The following is a 16,244-nucleotide window of genomic DNA, read 5'->3' as shown; positions in this document are numbered from 1 at the left end:
AGACAAAGCTGAGTTCTCAGTACAGTTCAGGTTTTTGGAGACCTTCCTCCTCTCTGCCTGTATCCCTTCCTGGCATCCTAATAATAATTAGAATAACAAAAATAATAAACAACATTAATTGAGCATATTGTATGTGCAAGACTCTCCTGAAGTAAGAACTCTGTACATGGTCCCTTATTTAACCCTCACCACAGCTCTATGTATAGGTATCTTTATTATCTCTACCTTACAGATGAGGAAACTGAGGTTTTGAAAGGTTAAATAACTAGACCATTGTTACACTGGAGGTTTAATCTAGAATCATTGAGCTATACTACTCCCATTCTACATTCCCTGTGGAGGGATCTGGACCAGATCGGAGAGATGGCGGAGAGATCTAGGAGAGGGTCAACTCTCAGAACATTTGGGTACTACTGTAGGTTGAATAATGGCCTTCTAAAGAGAATGGACTCTGCAGATGTGATTAAATTAAGAATCTTGAGATGGGGAAACTATCTCATATCATCAAGGTGGGCTCAGTGTAATCACAAGGGTACTCGTAAGAGGAAGGCAGGAGGGTCGGAGACAGAGACAGGGATTGGAAGATGCTACACTGCTGGCTTTGAAGACAGAGGAAAGGAGCCATGAGTCAAGGAAAGCAAACAGCCTCTAGAAACTAGAAAAGGCAAGGCAACAGATTCTCCTCTAGAGCCTCCAGAAGGAGCTCAGCTCTGCTGATACCTTAATTTGGGGACTTCTGACATCCAGAACTATGATAATACATGTGTTGTTTTAAACCGTGAAGTTTGCGGTAATTGGTTCCAAAAGCAACAGGAAACTAATACAGAAATGCAGGGTCTCTTTTTTCCATGCAAATAACATGCATGTTTGTTTCTCTTCCAGTCCCTGGAGGAAACCTCGCAAAGCAGTGTACCTCAGATTCTAGGTGAGGTGCACTATGCCTGCCTCACGTGGTAATTGCATCTTTGCATCCTCTACCACACTTAGCATGGGTTTGGCACCCAGAAGTCTTTCCCAATTTGCTGAGGCCCTTAATCCCTTGCAGCTCCAAGCTTTCACAGCAATTATTTATTCACATCTACGTAGTGTCAAGGCATTGTAATTTTTCTTATTTTACGGCCCCCCTCTTCCACTGACCCAGTCTCCTCAAGAGGAGATATCATATTATTCCTCACTTCTGTCTCTCCAGCACCCAGCACATCACCTACCACCGTGGTGGTATCTAAGCACAGAGAAAAGAGGATGTGGAGGGAGAAAACGAGCACAGGAAGATGGCCCAGAGCCAATAAACATTGAATGGATAAACTGGGGCCAAGTGTGTGCTTCGCTCTCATATAATCTGTCCTGAGAAATACACCTGTCTATACCCCAATGTGGGAAGTGTTTGCTGTTCTCCCCCCACAGTCCTCAGATTTACATCTTCTAAGTCTCACTGTGACCCTTTCTGTACAACAAACTAAGCCCTGAATTATGATATTTATTGTACGAAAGAACAGTAAAGCAAGATTTGTGCTTTCCTTTTGTCTAAGATTGGAGACTGATTTCTACAGGCTCCAAAATAAATTTGATGCCTGGATTTTAGCCACTGAAGTTAAATCTCCCTCTCCATGGAAAATCTCATGCCATTTCTGCCCAAAGAGAGCCACCTTCTCAAAAGTTCTATAATTTGTACTATGATCACTGATTTGGTACCAATGACTTGCATTGTTGGGCACCTTTTATTAATACCTTATTTCTCTAACTAGATACAAAGTAATATTCCTTCATCAGCCAACTGACATCTCTGGAGGCACTTCTGCATGTCAGGTACTGTGACAGACTCTGGGGACACAGTGATTTGAAAAAGTCACAGTGCAGCCTCACATGGGACTGTCAGAAAACAAGAACCAGGTTTTTTAACTCCTTATACCCTCTCCATCCCTTCCACAGTGCCTAGCACAGAGAAAGTGCATGTGTTCATTGACTGACTTCTTGACCAAAATCGATAATAGGAGGTCTAGTCATAGACATACCACACCTCACACAGTTAGCTAGAACCTCGGGGATTACAGGTCATCCAGCCCAAATCTTTGGTTTTACAGATAATGACACTGAGGCACAGATCAGTGAAGTTACACAACAAATTATACAACCAGGGACAGAATGAACGTTACATCCCTGTTTTCTGGCTCCTAATCCCGTGTACCTTCTAACTGGACCCTGAGGTGACAGCTAAACTAAATTCTAGGGCCAGCTCAGTTCAACTAAGCCTGAACTTGCTACAAATGTCCAGGCTTACTAAACTGTACACACATCTGATTATACTCCCAAGTCCACACCCATCTCATCCTTCCTCACTGTCATTCTCTCTTGGCCTTACGAAGCCGCAGCTGGTGCTAATGACCTTCAGGGTCACTGGACAGCAATTTATTTCCTTTTTTTTCTTAAAAGTAAATGTTAATATCACAAGATCACTTTCTAAAATGCCCCTGGGTGAGTTTCCTCTCTGACTTTATTCTCTCTCATTTTCAACTTCCCTTTTTTCCCCTTTCTCCATGTCAAGTTGTCAGGATGACTTTGATCTCGGAGACATGCTTCTCCTTCCCTGACTCTGACAGAGCTCCCACCTGCCACTGGGAGACAATTCCACAGAAACCCATTAATTCTTTCAAGTCTAAGATCAGTCCCTGTGCTCTGTCCACAGGAGCAAGGAGGGTCCCCAGCTCAAAAGATAGATGTAACTCAAAAGAAAAGTGTAAGTGTGCACACATATCAGTGAGTCCCTAAAACCTAAAGCAGTTTATCTTCATTCAACCCAAAGATCACAGTTTCCCAGACTTTGTTTTGAGAAAACCTCTGGAAACCAACTTTTGTATCAAACTAAAAACATACAGCAAATAGAGATCTATGAGTTATTCAAAACAGTAGCTGCACACTTGAGCTGTGGCCCAATTACTTCCAGTTGATAAGAACTGCATTTCAAACAAAAAGATAATTTCGGCTTAGGGAAGCCCTTTGGTTACAGGAAAATAAAACAACTCACAGGGAAATTTCTCTTTTCACCTCCCATTTTCATAAACATTATATATAATTCTGGGTAATAAAAACGTGAAGTTTGGGGGCTTCCCTGGTGGCGCAGTGGTTGAGAGTCCGCCTGCCAATGCAGGGGACACGGGTTCATGCCGCAGTCCGGGAAGATCCCACATGCTGCGGAGCAGCTGGGTCTGTGAGCCACGGCCACTGAGCCTGCGCATCTGGAGCCTGCGCGTCTGGAGCCTGTGCTCTGCAATGGGAGAGGCTGCAACAGCAAGAGGCCCGCGTACCGCAAAAAACAAACAAACAAACAAAAAAAAAAGACGTGAAGTTTAATCAATAGCAAACAAACATTTTGGCAGGAAACTGAAAATGGTTTATTGGAGAGAAACAAACAAAAGGGCACTATCCATTCGACAGCCAAACTGGTGCCAATTTTTCTTTGTACCTTTGTTTTTACCTCTCCTCCACCCCAACACATCTGTTCCAAAGGACACATGAGGACAAGAGAGAAAAAAAAGAGAGATGGACAGAGAACTAAAGAACTGGATGACTGCCTTACAAATAAAAAAACCTCTATTTGTAAATTATTTACTTTGGGGGAAAATTCATTTCATTTAAAATGTTAATAGATGGGAAGAGCTCTGAGTTCTATAGAATAAAAGCAACTAAGTTAAAACATCTCTGAAAATAAACAAGAAAGGGGAAACATCCATCACATCCCTGCCCTTTCCATCTTCCAAGAAGTAGCAATCTTAGACCCTTGGAGGGGGAACCATAATTTTTATTTGAAAACCTCTCAGAGCGGTCCTTTTGTATTCCTCTTTCTTTCTTCACAGATCACAGCAGCAATTTTCTTTTATCTCAGCTATTTATAGTTTTCTTTTCTCAAAACCTTGGCCAGAAAGAAACTGGGCAAAAAGCATTTCTTTCAAAAGCCACGTCATTTTGTGGCACTCTTTAAAACTATTAACTATGATCAAAAAAAACAAAAAAAATACATATAGCCCCCAAAATTGTTCAACTCATTTTTTGCCACTTGCTCTATTCTACCCAAAGACATGAAAGCCAAATAAACATTCTCCTCCTGCCTCCTGGCTGGAGATGTGGGAAGAAGCCCCATTCAAACACTATCTATCCTATTCAGAAATGAAAATGCAGCAGCAATGGAAGACACTTGGTATAATGGGATTGGCACAAATCTCAGTCCTGTTTCCTATGTCTCAGACGTATCACAGAAGCCTCAACCATCTCTGGAGAGAATGGGGTGTGTAGACTCAAGACTTAGAGACCTGTCAGCCACCAACAACCCCCTGGCATATAGTCATTTCTTTTGTGCCCATAGAAGAGTGGTTAAAAGCATGATTTGTAGTCAGACATAATATGACTCCCAATTCTGGCTCTACCTCTTGATAATTTTGTGACCTTGGGAAAAATACTTGGCTGCTCTCAGCCTCAGGTGCCTTATTGATAAAACAGGGATAATTTAAACCTTAGCAAATAGATAAGGCTTGACACATTGTGACCACTTGAAGCACAGACAGTGCTTATTCCCTGCAATACTGCCTCATTCCGGGCTTGTACACAAGAAGATGACACTTCACAAGTTACTCTTAAGTGGGACCATGTGATTAAGTTCTGGACAATGTGATGTGGGCAGAGGTAATTTAAGTCACATCCAGACATAGCCATAAAAGTTCTCCCTTTCTCCAGATCTCTTCGTGGCAATCCTTGAAGTCAGGTATAGGCCTGAGCCCCTGTCAGCTTAGATACCTGAGGAACAGAGCTCCAACCTGCACTGGATACAGAGCATGGGAGAAATCAAGCTTTTTGTGTTAGGTTATTGAGATTCAGAGGTTAATCTGTTACTGCAGCGTAATCAAGCCTATCCTGACTAACCCTCGCTGAGTCACTTCAGGTCCTCCAAAAAGCAGATGCCAAGACAGTTAGAAGTGCAAGACATTTATTGGAGGGACACCTTGTGATAGATAAAGAGGAGAGGGCGCAGAAGTAAGCAGGGTGAGCCTTCAGACTACGATGCAGGTCAGATCTAACACCCACGGAAGAGGGAAGGAAGGAGGGAAGGAAGGGAGGGAGGGAGGAGGGAACAAAGGGAGGAGGGAAGGAAGGCAGGCAGGAAGGAAGGAAGGGAGGGAGGGAGGGAGGGAGGAGGGAGGCAGGGAGGCAGGAAGGCAGGAAGGCAGGAAGGCAGGAAGGAAGGAAGGGAGGGAGGGAGGGAGGGAGGGAGGGAGAGAGGGAGGGAGGGAGGAGGGAAGGAAGGAAGGAAGGTAATGTTGAAAGGAACTAATCCTTAACATAGTGGGCTACGTCATTCAGACTGAGGTTACCCCCCTTACATACCTAAAGTCATAATTTCAGGGCTGGACAGTGAGAGAAGTTTGTATGCTCCAGATTGCCTCAGATTACTTTAAAAAGAAGGTGCAATGACAGTTTCCATCTCTTCATTCTGAGAAGCTCTGTGCAGCTCTCTTGAGGTTTTAGATTTGCTGCATTAGGTTCGGGAAGATGGCATAAAATCAGAGACAAGAAAAGGGAAGATGAAGAAACAGGATAAAATGGCAGAACACAGACTAGGAGAGTAAGGAAGGCTACAGGGTACTCCAAGGGCTTAGAGTCCTGATCAGATGTGCAGGGGGTATTTGGCAGGTGCTTAGATGCCCTGTAACATGTGACTTTTTTGAAAGACTTCAGTCCAAACCTCCAACCCAGAATAGCTGTGTGACCTTAGACAATTCACTTAACCTCTCTAGCACTAAGGAGTACATTCCATGAAGCTCAGGATCATGTCTGCCTTGTTTGTACTCTGCCCCAGTGCTCAGCATGGTTCTGGGAGCACGACTGACACTTAAGTTATGTCACAGTGAAGGTCTCAGAGTTCGAGTCAGACTGTCTGGATTTGAACCCTGGCTCTGACATTGACTAACTATGTGGTCTGAGGCAAGGTTACTTAAACTTTTTCTGCTGGCTTCTCCATCTTAAAGTGGTTACATAAATGGTAATTATTTCATAGGGTTGTTATGAAGATGGAGATGAAATAATTCAGCTAAGCACTTAGAACAGTGTCTGGCACATAGCATATACCCAATAAATGTTTGCTATTATTATAAGTACTGTTTGTTGAATGAGTGAATCTTTCTGACCTTCAGTTTTCTTACCTACAGAAGAAGACTGAACAGCTACCTTGTACATTTGTTCTGAGGATTAAATGAGATAATGTAGGTAAGACACCTTAGTTCATTGCCTGACACAAAGTTGGTCTCAAAAAGTGATAATTATTCCCCATTCTCCCAAAATTTAACCCAAGCATCACTCTGTATGGAATTATTCCCATCAAGGTTCTTGTTCAAGGCTGCCATAGGCCTTCCTAGGCTTGTACACAAGATGTTCCTCCAAATATCCTCTGGATATTCCTGAAATGCATTTCTGGGTCTCTGCAGTGAAGTCATTGGGAAGACCTAAGCCCCGAGCCAGGATGCTCTTGAGCTCAGGATCAGAGTCCCGTCCCCTTCACTATATCTACCAGCTACCCTGAGGTCTACACAGCCATCAGAACTTCCCTCTACCGCTCTCCCCTCACAGAGGGGCTGCTGGCTGTCACTAGCTCTTTTTCCCAAAGGATAAAAAAAAAGTCTCAGCAAACACATCTTTCTCCCTGGCTGAGGCCCTTCAATTGTTCTCTGCAGTTTCCACCTTTATAGATGCCCCAATCAAGCTGCCTTCTGTAATGCATTCTCCATCGGGTCTCTGCTTACAGCTGAAAAATTTTGTGATGCAGCTTCTAGGAAGAATATTATGCAAACTAATACTGCATTCTCTCTCTATTCTAAATCTTAATACAGGGACATGTTTCTAGAAGTTTAGAAGTCCCAAAGTCAATGGAGATCACAGCAATCAAAAGTACAGTCATCTCTTTTCCATTGCAGAGGATGCAAACCCTTGCCAATGCAGTGCTTCCATTATAGATGAGTTTAATGTTTCAGTGAATGCTAGAGGGAAAGAACAAGGATTAGACAAGATGTGTCTCAAATCACTGGCACCAAGGGTGACAGAGCATCGGGACCATCAACACAGCCTCTCTGGAAGGAAACCCCTTGCTCTTTTCTTATGGAAACCATGTTATACAAAAAAAAAAAAAAAAAATCAGGACACACCATCTTACAGGTACAAACGCATTTCACAGGACAATGGGCCAGAATATGTGGAGTCTGAGTTGGATATTGATTAACCAGCCATGCAAAAAGCAGCCCCATTTCAGGGCCTGCCTGGTAGAAAAGGACACAATGAGAACCAGGCAGTGGGTCTGAGAGACAGGTAATAGCTGCTGCTCCTTACCTTTCATCCTTTTATTGATCAGCTACTTGATGGGTTTTCCCAGATATACGTCTTCAAAGAGGAATTTGAAGGATAACAGGCAGTGATTTCTCTCCTCTGAGTCTAATGAGGAGATGAACAAATAAAAAGAAAGATAAAATTTTAAATGATCAGGAAAGCAAGACTTGTAAATGGGCATGGCCTATTTATACACATATGGGTGGGGGGACTAGGGGTGTGTCATTTGCTCTCCCTGACAGAACACCCTCCAAGGAGGCCAGTCTTTTCTATCATTAAATCCAGTGGGTATTATCAGCCCTCATTTTACTTGTCTTCCCAGCAGCTTCAAAAAGGCTGCAATCTAAAACGGTACTTTTTCTTCTTCACCATGCCAAAATGATTTTGTCCTTTTTCATGACTTTAAACACCATACGCCAATGAAAACCGGAAGTTACAGCCCAGTCCAGACTTCTCCCCTAAGCCCAGACTTATCTATCCCTTCACCTGGTGTCTCAAGCAAGGGCTACTCATGTTCAGTATATCCTACACTAAACTCATGATCTTCATATATGTTGCTTCCTACCACTCATTTCATTCTCCTTCTGCCTTCCACCCAGCTGCATGAAGCCACAAAACTTCCCTTGTCACTATGTAGATATGTACACCTATATATGTGTGTGATATTGCGATTTATAATGAGAACATATATTTGGTCTTCCTTCCCATTTCTGGCACAGAGCTCCTAAAACCCTTGGAACTGCCTAAGTGTTGAGAGTGATAAAGGTGTCTTTTGTTACGTTAATGAGGTGGCTTTTGGAAAGCACCTAAGGAAGAGGGCTAGTTGCTTGTGGAGACAACCAGGTAATTAGAAGGTTGAAACTTTTAGTCCCCTACCCCTCCCCCAACCTCCAGGAAGGGGTGGGAGGCTGGAGATATTGAATCAATCACCAACTGCCAGTGATTTAATCAACCATGCCTTTGTAATGAACCCTCCATAAAAACCCAAAAGGTCAGGGTTATTTCGGAGCGCTTCCAGGTTGGTGAACACATGGAGATTCAGGGAGAATGATGCTCTGGGAGAGGGCATGGAAGCTCTGTGCCCTTCCCCTTACCTTGCCCTAAGCATCTCTTCCATCTGGCTGTTCCTAAGTTATATCCTTTTATAATAAACTGGAAAAATCTAGTGGGTAAAATGTTTCTCTGAGTCTTGTGCGCTGCTCTAGCAAATTAACTGAACCCAAGGAACATCTGATTTATAGCCATTCCATCAGAAGCACAGGTAACAACCTGGACTTGTGATTGGCACCTGAAGTGGGCAGTCTTGTTGGACTGAGCCCTTAACCTGTGGAATCTGATGTTATCTCTGGGTAGAGAGTGTGAGAATTGAGTTGAATTATAGGACACCCAGTTGGCGTCAGAGAATTGCTTGGTGGTGTGGGAAACCACAAAAGACACACACACACACACACACACACACACACACAGGAACTGGAACCAGAATCTTAGCATGTACATCTTGGTTTAATTTATATCCATTTCCCCTATTCCACTCACAAATGCATGGACTATGGGCTTTATATCAAGAGACTTGTGGGACTTCTCTGGTGGTGCAGTGGTTAAGAATCCACCTGCCAATGCAGGGGACACGGGTTCATCCCCTGTTCTGGGAAGATCCCACATGCCACGGAGCAACTAAGCCCGTGCACCACAACTACTGAGCCTGTGCTCTAGAGCCCGCATGCCACAACTACTGAGCCTGCATGCTGCACCTACTGAAGCCCGCACACCTAGAGCCTGTGCTCCGCAACGAGAAGCCACTGCAATGAGAAGCCCGTGCACCACAACGAAGAGTAGCCCCCGCTTGCCGCAACTCACCCCCATGCGCAGCAACAAAGACCCAATGCAGCCAAAAAACAAAAATAATATATTTTTTTAAAAAGAGACTTGTTGGTGTAGCACAGTGCCAGATACATAGTAGTTCTCAATCAATAGTCAATGAATAACATAAGCAAATGAAATAATATATGCAAAACATGTGGCACATGTGTGCCACTATCAAACAGTTTTCTTCCTCTGGGCTCAGTGATCCACACTACAGGAAAAAAGCAGAAGCACGGGTGATATAAAACAATAAAAATCCCACAAATATTTATATCTGGTGCTGGAATATTCTTACCGAGAGAATTCCCTTCAAAGACAGCAATGAAGCAACACCATGACCATCTGCCTTTAGACCCCAAGTCTTGCTCCCCATATGTCCTGGGAAAAGACAGTTCTTTGCTTCCAAATCTAAGAAAATACAAGCAATGTCTCTGCCCTGGTTCTGATACAAATCCTTTTCTAACCTCCAGGCTTTCCATTGTTCTCTGATCTGTGTTCCCATCTACATAGGAGCCTTCAGAGTTCACAGACGCTTTGCAGAGAATACAATTACTGTATGTGATTGTTCACAAGCTAGACTTTGCATAGAGCCACTATGCAACCAAAAACGGGTAAAAGTATGTGAAAAATCTATGTAGTTAATATCTCCCTCACTGGTGAGAAATCATGTCTTCTGTGCCCTTTGTGTGTTGCCCAAGCACAGGCCCTAACCCAACCCAACAGTAGTTTAACTGTTTCATTCGCCCTTGTCTGTATGCTGTAGCAACCTCTCAATAAACCTGGGAAAGATTCTTCCCCTGGCCACACTGCTATTACTCTTACCTGACTGTGACACAGACCATGAACTGGATTTTTCCTCAAGAGAGGAAGAAAATTCTTGGTTTGACTCAAGACTCTCCTTTTGCTTCAAAAGCAAAGTAAAGAATGAAAACAGAAACTAAAGATAACTTTTTCTATTCCCAATTCCCTTAAGCCCAGGCACCTGATACCCAAGTATGGTTCAGAGTTCATCCCACCCACAGACCTCCCATGCTCAGAGCTTTGCTGTGCTTTTGATGATTACTGACTGCAAAATAAATCTGGGAGAAGTGTGGTTCTTGTCCTTGGGGTGGTCTCACTGCCCCTTTATATGCACTGCCTTTCTCCTTCTATTGTGTGAAGCCACTGACCAGTATAAGCATTATTCACTCCTGCAACCCCCAGCCCCTGCAGTAGGCCACCAAATATTATTTCAGGTGGTCTGAGAGTCATGCAGGAGCTCCTACATGTCGTAAATGACACAGAAGAAACATGCTGAAACTACAAATGCCTGTTATTCACTAAACCAGGGATCTGGCCTCAAAAACTCACAGATGTTGTCACCCTCAGACAACATTTTTCTCCCATTTTTTTAGGCAAAGTAGACCTCTACTTTAACTCTACACATTCTTGCCTTCTACTTCTTTCCTTTATCTGTGGATGAAATATAATTCTTTGGTAAATTTAAGTTCATATTTAATGAGGATTCATAAATTCATACTTAAAGAGAATTAATGCTTTGTGGAAAGGAGTGCAGGTGAACAGAAGCCTGGATTTGGATCCCAACATTTAAATTCCAGGACTGGCTCTGACAATAACTTGCTAGGCTAACTGGGCAAATCTCTCAACAAGTTTGAGTTTAATTAATCTCACCTTACAACATGGAAATAAGACTTTCCCTTCCCCACCTCCTATGTATATTGTGAGGATCAATGGGAAAACAACAATAAAATTACACTGGAATAAAGGCAGTATGTAAATCCAAGGTTATATGCCTCACTCATCATGATCACGATCATCATCGTCATCGTCATTATCTTTACTCCATTTATTGCCTTAAAAATAAGTGGAGTACTGCTGCCCCCTAATGGCAGAGCTGAATGAACTTGAAGTTTTCTTAAAGTTGCACAGTCCGGTTTTACATTGCTTCAATTTGTATTCACCCAGACTAAAGTCAGAAAATGTGCAGGCTCCAAAAAAAAAAGAAAAAAAAATTAAACAGAAATGATTGCACTTGTTATACTTGGCAAATGGAATTCAGCCCCAACCTTGAATAAATGAGGCAGAAATGAGCCCAAGGTCTAGATTAAAGGGAAGGACCACCAGGTGGTCTTATTCATTTTTTATTAGTCCAAATGTGTTTTGCATGTAACAAACCATGCTCCTATTAACTGCCAGACATAAAATGAAAACATTTAGGGCAAGCTGTGGACTGACTGTCAGAATAGGCAGGAACATGGTGCTTTAAAACTCTTGAGACAGAAAACTGGGTCTGTCGGTGTAAGAAGTTGTTAGCAGCAAGTGGTTGCAGTAATTGAGTGGATGGCCTGGCAGAACATCTTTCTGAGGAGTTCCAGACTCTACTGTCACTCCCAAAGGGGCAAGAACTTCTCCTCCCAGACTTTATGAAGAGACAAATGTTCTGACTCCTCTTTGGTCCCTTCTCAAAACATTCTAGTTAGACGTTCCATAGGGCAATAAAAGCTAATAACCAGACAATTGCACTTTTCATTTCCATGGTAACTTCCCTAAGGAGGTATTCCAAAGTTCTTAGAAAAACAGGGAGTGCTGATTGAGCTACATCCAGGAAATGAGGCGATGGCTTTATTTCAGGCCCAAAAGCAGAAAACTGTATCTGTCTGCAGAAAGTCAATGGAGCTCCAAGTGCAAGGAAAATGTGCCTCACATTTGGACAGAAATCAGTCTCGTCAAGACAGACAAGGGAGACTGCTTAACTCAGACTTTGCTCCACAAGTGAGGGAAGCCCAACCCAGCACAGTAAGAGATTCCCTCTATCACAGTGTAACTTGGGATTTATGAAGATGGCAGAAGATTTTGGAGAATGACTAGATTTATTACCCTTTGAAACAAGAAGTAGGTATTTTTTATTATACATTAAACTAAGAATAAATTTTCAATACAATAGAAAGACTTAGTGAAAAATGAAAACCACACTAAAAGAAGAGACAGAAATATAAATTGTTAAATTGGAGGAATCAATAAGCAAGAAATATATTTTCCAGCTCTGTCAATGATTCAAAAGCAGCAGCTTCACCTTTCTCCAACATTCAGGCATAATTCTGGTCTGTACAACCAACTGGTCAGCAGCTCAGACAAGTCATCTTGGCTAGTCAGGAAGGTATTATTTTTCAGTTGAGTCTGGTAAGATTATCACAAGCATAGGATGCAAATAGAGTATACTGCACGTCTACTGTAAGGTTAGGAAGGTAACCCTGGGAAAGAATCAAAATAAGGGTAAAAATAAGAGTAGAAAAAAATAATTAGAATAGAAATTAAAAATAAGACTAGGAACAGGAAAAATAATAAATATGAGAATGAGAATAGAGACATGAAAAACTACATTTCAATTTATGCTATTTGTGTTATGGTACTAAGTTTTATAGTAAGTATAATAACTTGGTAACCACTGAGATATTCTGTGTGTGTTATCTCTGCATCCTAGTATATTTAAGCACTTTTAAAATCTCCTGGAGATCTGTGCTTTTAATTAAATCATAGGAGAGCTTCAAGAAACAAGTTTAAGTTCGCAGTCAATGTCTAAGTGTTTGGGGAAATTTATTTTGTTAAACTCATAAGTTTTTATTTATCATGATCTAATAATATGTGACTATTTAGAATGTCTATTATTTATTGCTTTAAAAATCACTGTTAATTCATAATAGCAATAACTTAGACATTAAATAAACACCAAAGAGATAACAAAAAGGCTTTTCTCTACATGAGTCATTTGGGTATTAAGAATCTTTTTACAGACGGTTTATACAAACGCTCTAATATACAGTGGGTTGTGTAAATGCTCAGCTCCACTTCTCAGGGGGACTGGTACGAACCTTACTTAGCCCATGTATCTCAGTAAGTGGTCCCCAGTTTTTACCAACCCTCTCCTGAGAGTCCTTATCATCTCTGGGGAGATGCTACATTCTCATCTCTAGGCCCTTATTATTTTGTAAGGTGGCTACAGTTTTGTGTCTATGTTTCTAACTGGGTCAGTGTTTCACCTCCTTTATCCTAATCAACATGTTTTCCTCCATGCTGACTTCATGGGAAGGATATGACAACACTTGGCCCTTTGGTGTGAATTAGGGTCTATGTTAATGAAGGTCTTCTTGGTTATTTGTCAGAACTCCTCACTCAAACCGCCTTAAACAAAGTAAACAAACAAACAGTATTTGCTCCTGTGCCCTGCACAGGCAAGGGTGTGGCTGGGATGAGCAGACCAGGCACTCAAGTGCTTCTGGATCTCTTGTCTCTGCTTCTTCCTGAATAAGGCTTTATTTTCTCTTCATGTAAATAGACTTCCCCCTGACTGTGGTAAATGCGGCTGCCTGGATCAATGGACTTACATTCTAACAGGTGCTTGACTCAAAGACAAGAGCGTTTTTCTCTTTCAGTTTGAGTCAAAGATCCCATGCAAGGGCTAATGTCAGCCAGACAATGATCACGTCCAGCCTAAAGAAGGTTGAGCACTATTACTGGCTCCCTTTGGCTCATGTATTGATGCCTATCATCTAATGGTTGAGGTCTGCTTCCAAAAGAAACAGAAGAGTGTACCAAATATAGAGTGTGCAGACACAAGGCAGCACTGTGACATTGTTAAAGATCCCATCACGGACAGCAACTGCTAATGGAAATCACGTCTCAATCACTAAATGCTCAGCACCTCCAGCCTGCGTACGAATATTCTGATGGGAAGCTAATAATAATCCAAATACTATGACTGGGATTGACAAATATACACTAATATGTATAAAATAGATAACTAATAAGAACCTGCTGTATTAAAAAAATATAAAATTCAAATACTATGATATCTATTTGAGTTCATCTTAATAAGCAAAACAGTCCTCTTAAATGTACTTATATGACTCATCTAAAAGACTTTTCTTATGTGTGAATAAACAAAGTTCTATTTCTGAGCTTCAATTTACGTAGCCAAGGTAGGGTGAAGGACTAAGAGGTTGGGACAAATTTTTGGAGCTTCTGACACTGCCAAGGCCTAAAGATGGATTGCAATGAATCAAATTAAGTCCTTTAGCCATATCTGTTTCTCCCGTGCCATAATAAAACCTGAAATTACATTTAAATGTAATCATATAAAGATAAAACTTAAGTAGCATTAAGTCTTCAGGCTCCTTTTTGATTGAGACTGAGAGAGAAAATTAAGAGAAAACATAAATATATCTGGATGCAAATTAAAATCCTGAGTGAGTGTTGAGAAGCACCAATGAAGCAACTATAAAGTCTTAGTTAACCACTTGATTGGAAGCTAAGTGGATGCCTTGCAGATATTTTTGTATAACAGAGCTGGCAAGCCTTAGTGGAACTAAAACAAAAACTTGTCCTTTTCATAGGAAAATGGTGTGACTGGTCCCCCTCAGTGTACTGGGAGCTTTGATGTGTGCTTCTTGCCCTCTGAATTGTTTTTCCAACAGAAGGAATAAATTCCCACTGAGCCTTCTATGTTTTTCTCAATCTCTGCTTTTGATCAAGATCACATGTTTTTAAAAACATGGCTAGGACTTCTAAATGCCTTCATTCTAAGCCTGACTCGGATTCTGGGGGAGAAATACAGTGGTCGCTCAGTGTCTGCAGGGGACTGGCTCCAGGACCCCTTCCGATACCGATATCCGTAGATGCTCAAATCCCTTATAAAAAATGGCATAGTATTTGCAAATAACCCTCACGCATACTCCCATATACAGTCGTCCTTCAGCAGATGTGATCCCGCATTCACAGATTCAACCAACCTCAGATGGTGTAGTACTGTAGCGTTAATGAAAGAAATCCATGTATAATTGGACCCACACACTTTAAAACTGTGTTGTTCGTGTCAACTGCTTTAAATCATCTGTAGATTACCTGTAATACCTAATACAATGTAAATGCAATGTAAAGAGTTGTAAACACAATGTAAATGCTATATAAGCGGTCACTAGAACATGGCAAATTCAAGTTTTGCTTTTTAAAACTTTCTGGAAGTTTTTTTTTTTTTTTTAATATTTTTACTCCATGATTGGTTGAATCCACAGATACAGAACGCATGGACACGGACGGCAAACTGTATTACTTGTAAACATTAGCACTGAATTCTACAAGTCCATATGCTTAAAGCTAAATATTCAGCCTCACAAAAACCCAAATGCCTACCTACTTATTCCTATAAATTTCCCCACCTCCCACTGGGAAGCCATAGGAAAAGGGGCAATAAAAGATGGATTTCCATGAAACTTTATCAAGGGCCACAATTTAGTGTCTAAATCACTTCCCTACCAGGAATTTGCTTCGGGTCCAGGAACAAGGACTCAGACATTTAAAACTCACGTGGAGATGATCTTAAAAGGATATTTAAATACAGTTTTCTGAAACCAGGTTGAGGGGTACAAAGTCAGAAACCACCTTGTGAATCTCCCATGGCCTTAGCCTCTTGCATTAGACTCAGGAGCCCATGATGGCATCCGTGTAGGGCAGTGGGCTGTTAATTACAGCAGCAGCAGCAGTAGCAAAATGCAGACCCACCACTACTAAACACTTCTGTTTGAAATCTCTGCCTTGTATCTCCCTACCACTGCTCATTCCCCCGAAAATTTACTGAACATGCTCTCCGCTGCTGTCATTGTTAAGAATACAGCTCATTCTCAACCACGTTGAGAATACAGCGACGACCAAAACGAGATATGATCTCTATCCTCATGGCATTTACATCCTGATGGGGAACACCAGAAAATAAACATCTAAGCCAACAAATTAGATAATCACAGAGAATTTCTATAAAATAAACAAAACTGAGTGAAAAAATTGGAGGTAAAGGGATAAGGTTACTTTATTGTTTTAATTAATTTTTATTGGAGTACAGTTGCTTTACAATGTTGTGTTAGTTTCTTGCTGTACAGTAAAATGAACCAGTCATATGTATACATATATCCACTCTGTTTTAGGGGACTGGGTTACTTTAGATTGGATGGTTATGGAAACCCTCTCTA

General features: G+C 41.5%; 1 long non-coding RNA gene across 5 annotated transcripts in view; it reads right to left on the bottom strand.

Annotated features, from left to right (window-relative positions):
• The window catches only part of LOC114904153, a 199,460-nt gene that overhangs the window by 117,962 nt on the left and 65,254 nt on the right, over positions 1-16,244 (bottom strand). For 4 of the 5 annotated variants that reach the window (XR_003795870.1, XR_003795868.1, XR_003795866.1 and 1 more), the window contains one exon: positions 7,366-7,467. This is a non-coding gene — a long non-coding RNA (uncharacterized LOC114904153). Of the gene's footprint in view, positions 1-5,373; positions 5,520-7,365; positions 7,468-16,244 lie in introns of all 5 variants that reach the window. The other variant, XR_003795867.1, reaches the window with a different exon arrangement.

The sequence above is a fragment of the Monodon monoceros genome, unplaced genomic scaffold, assembly GCF_005190385.1.
Source record: "Monodon monoceros isolate NGI ecotype Baffin Bay Population unplaced genomic scaffold, NGI_Narwhal_1 Super_Scaffold_21, whole genome shotgun sequence".
Classification (NCBI taxonomy): domain Eukaryota; kingdom Metazoa; phylum Chordata; class Mammalia; order Artiodactyla; family Monodontidae; genus Monodon; species Monodon monoceros.
Note: the sequence above shows the minus strand (reverse complement) of the source record. Positions and strands in the feature narration are given on the sequence as shown.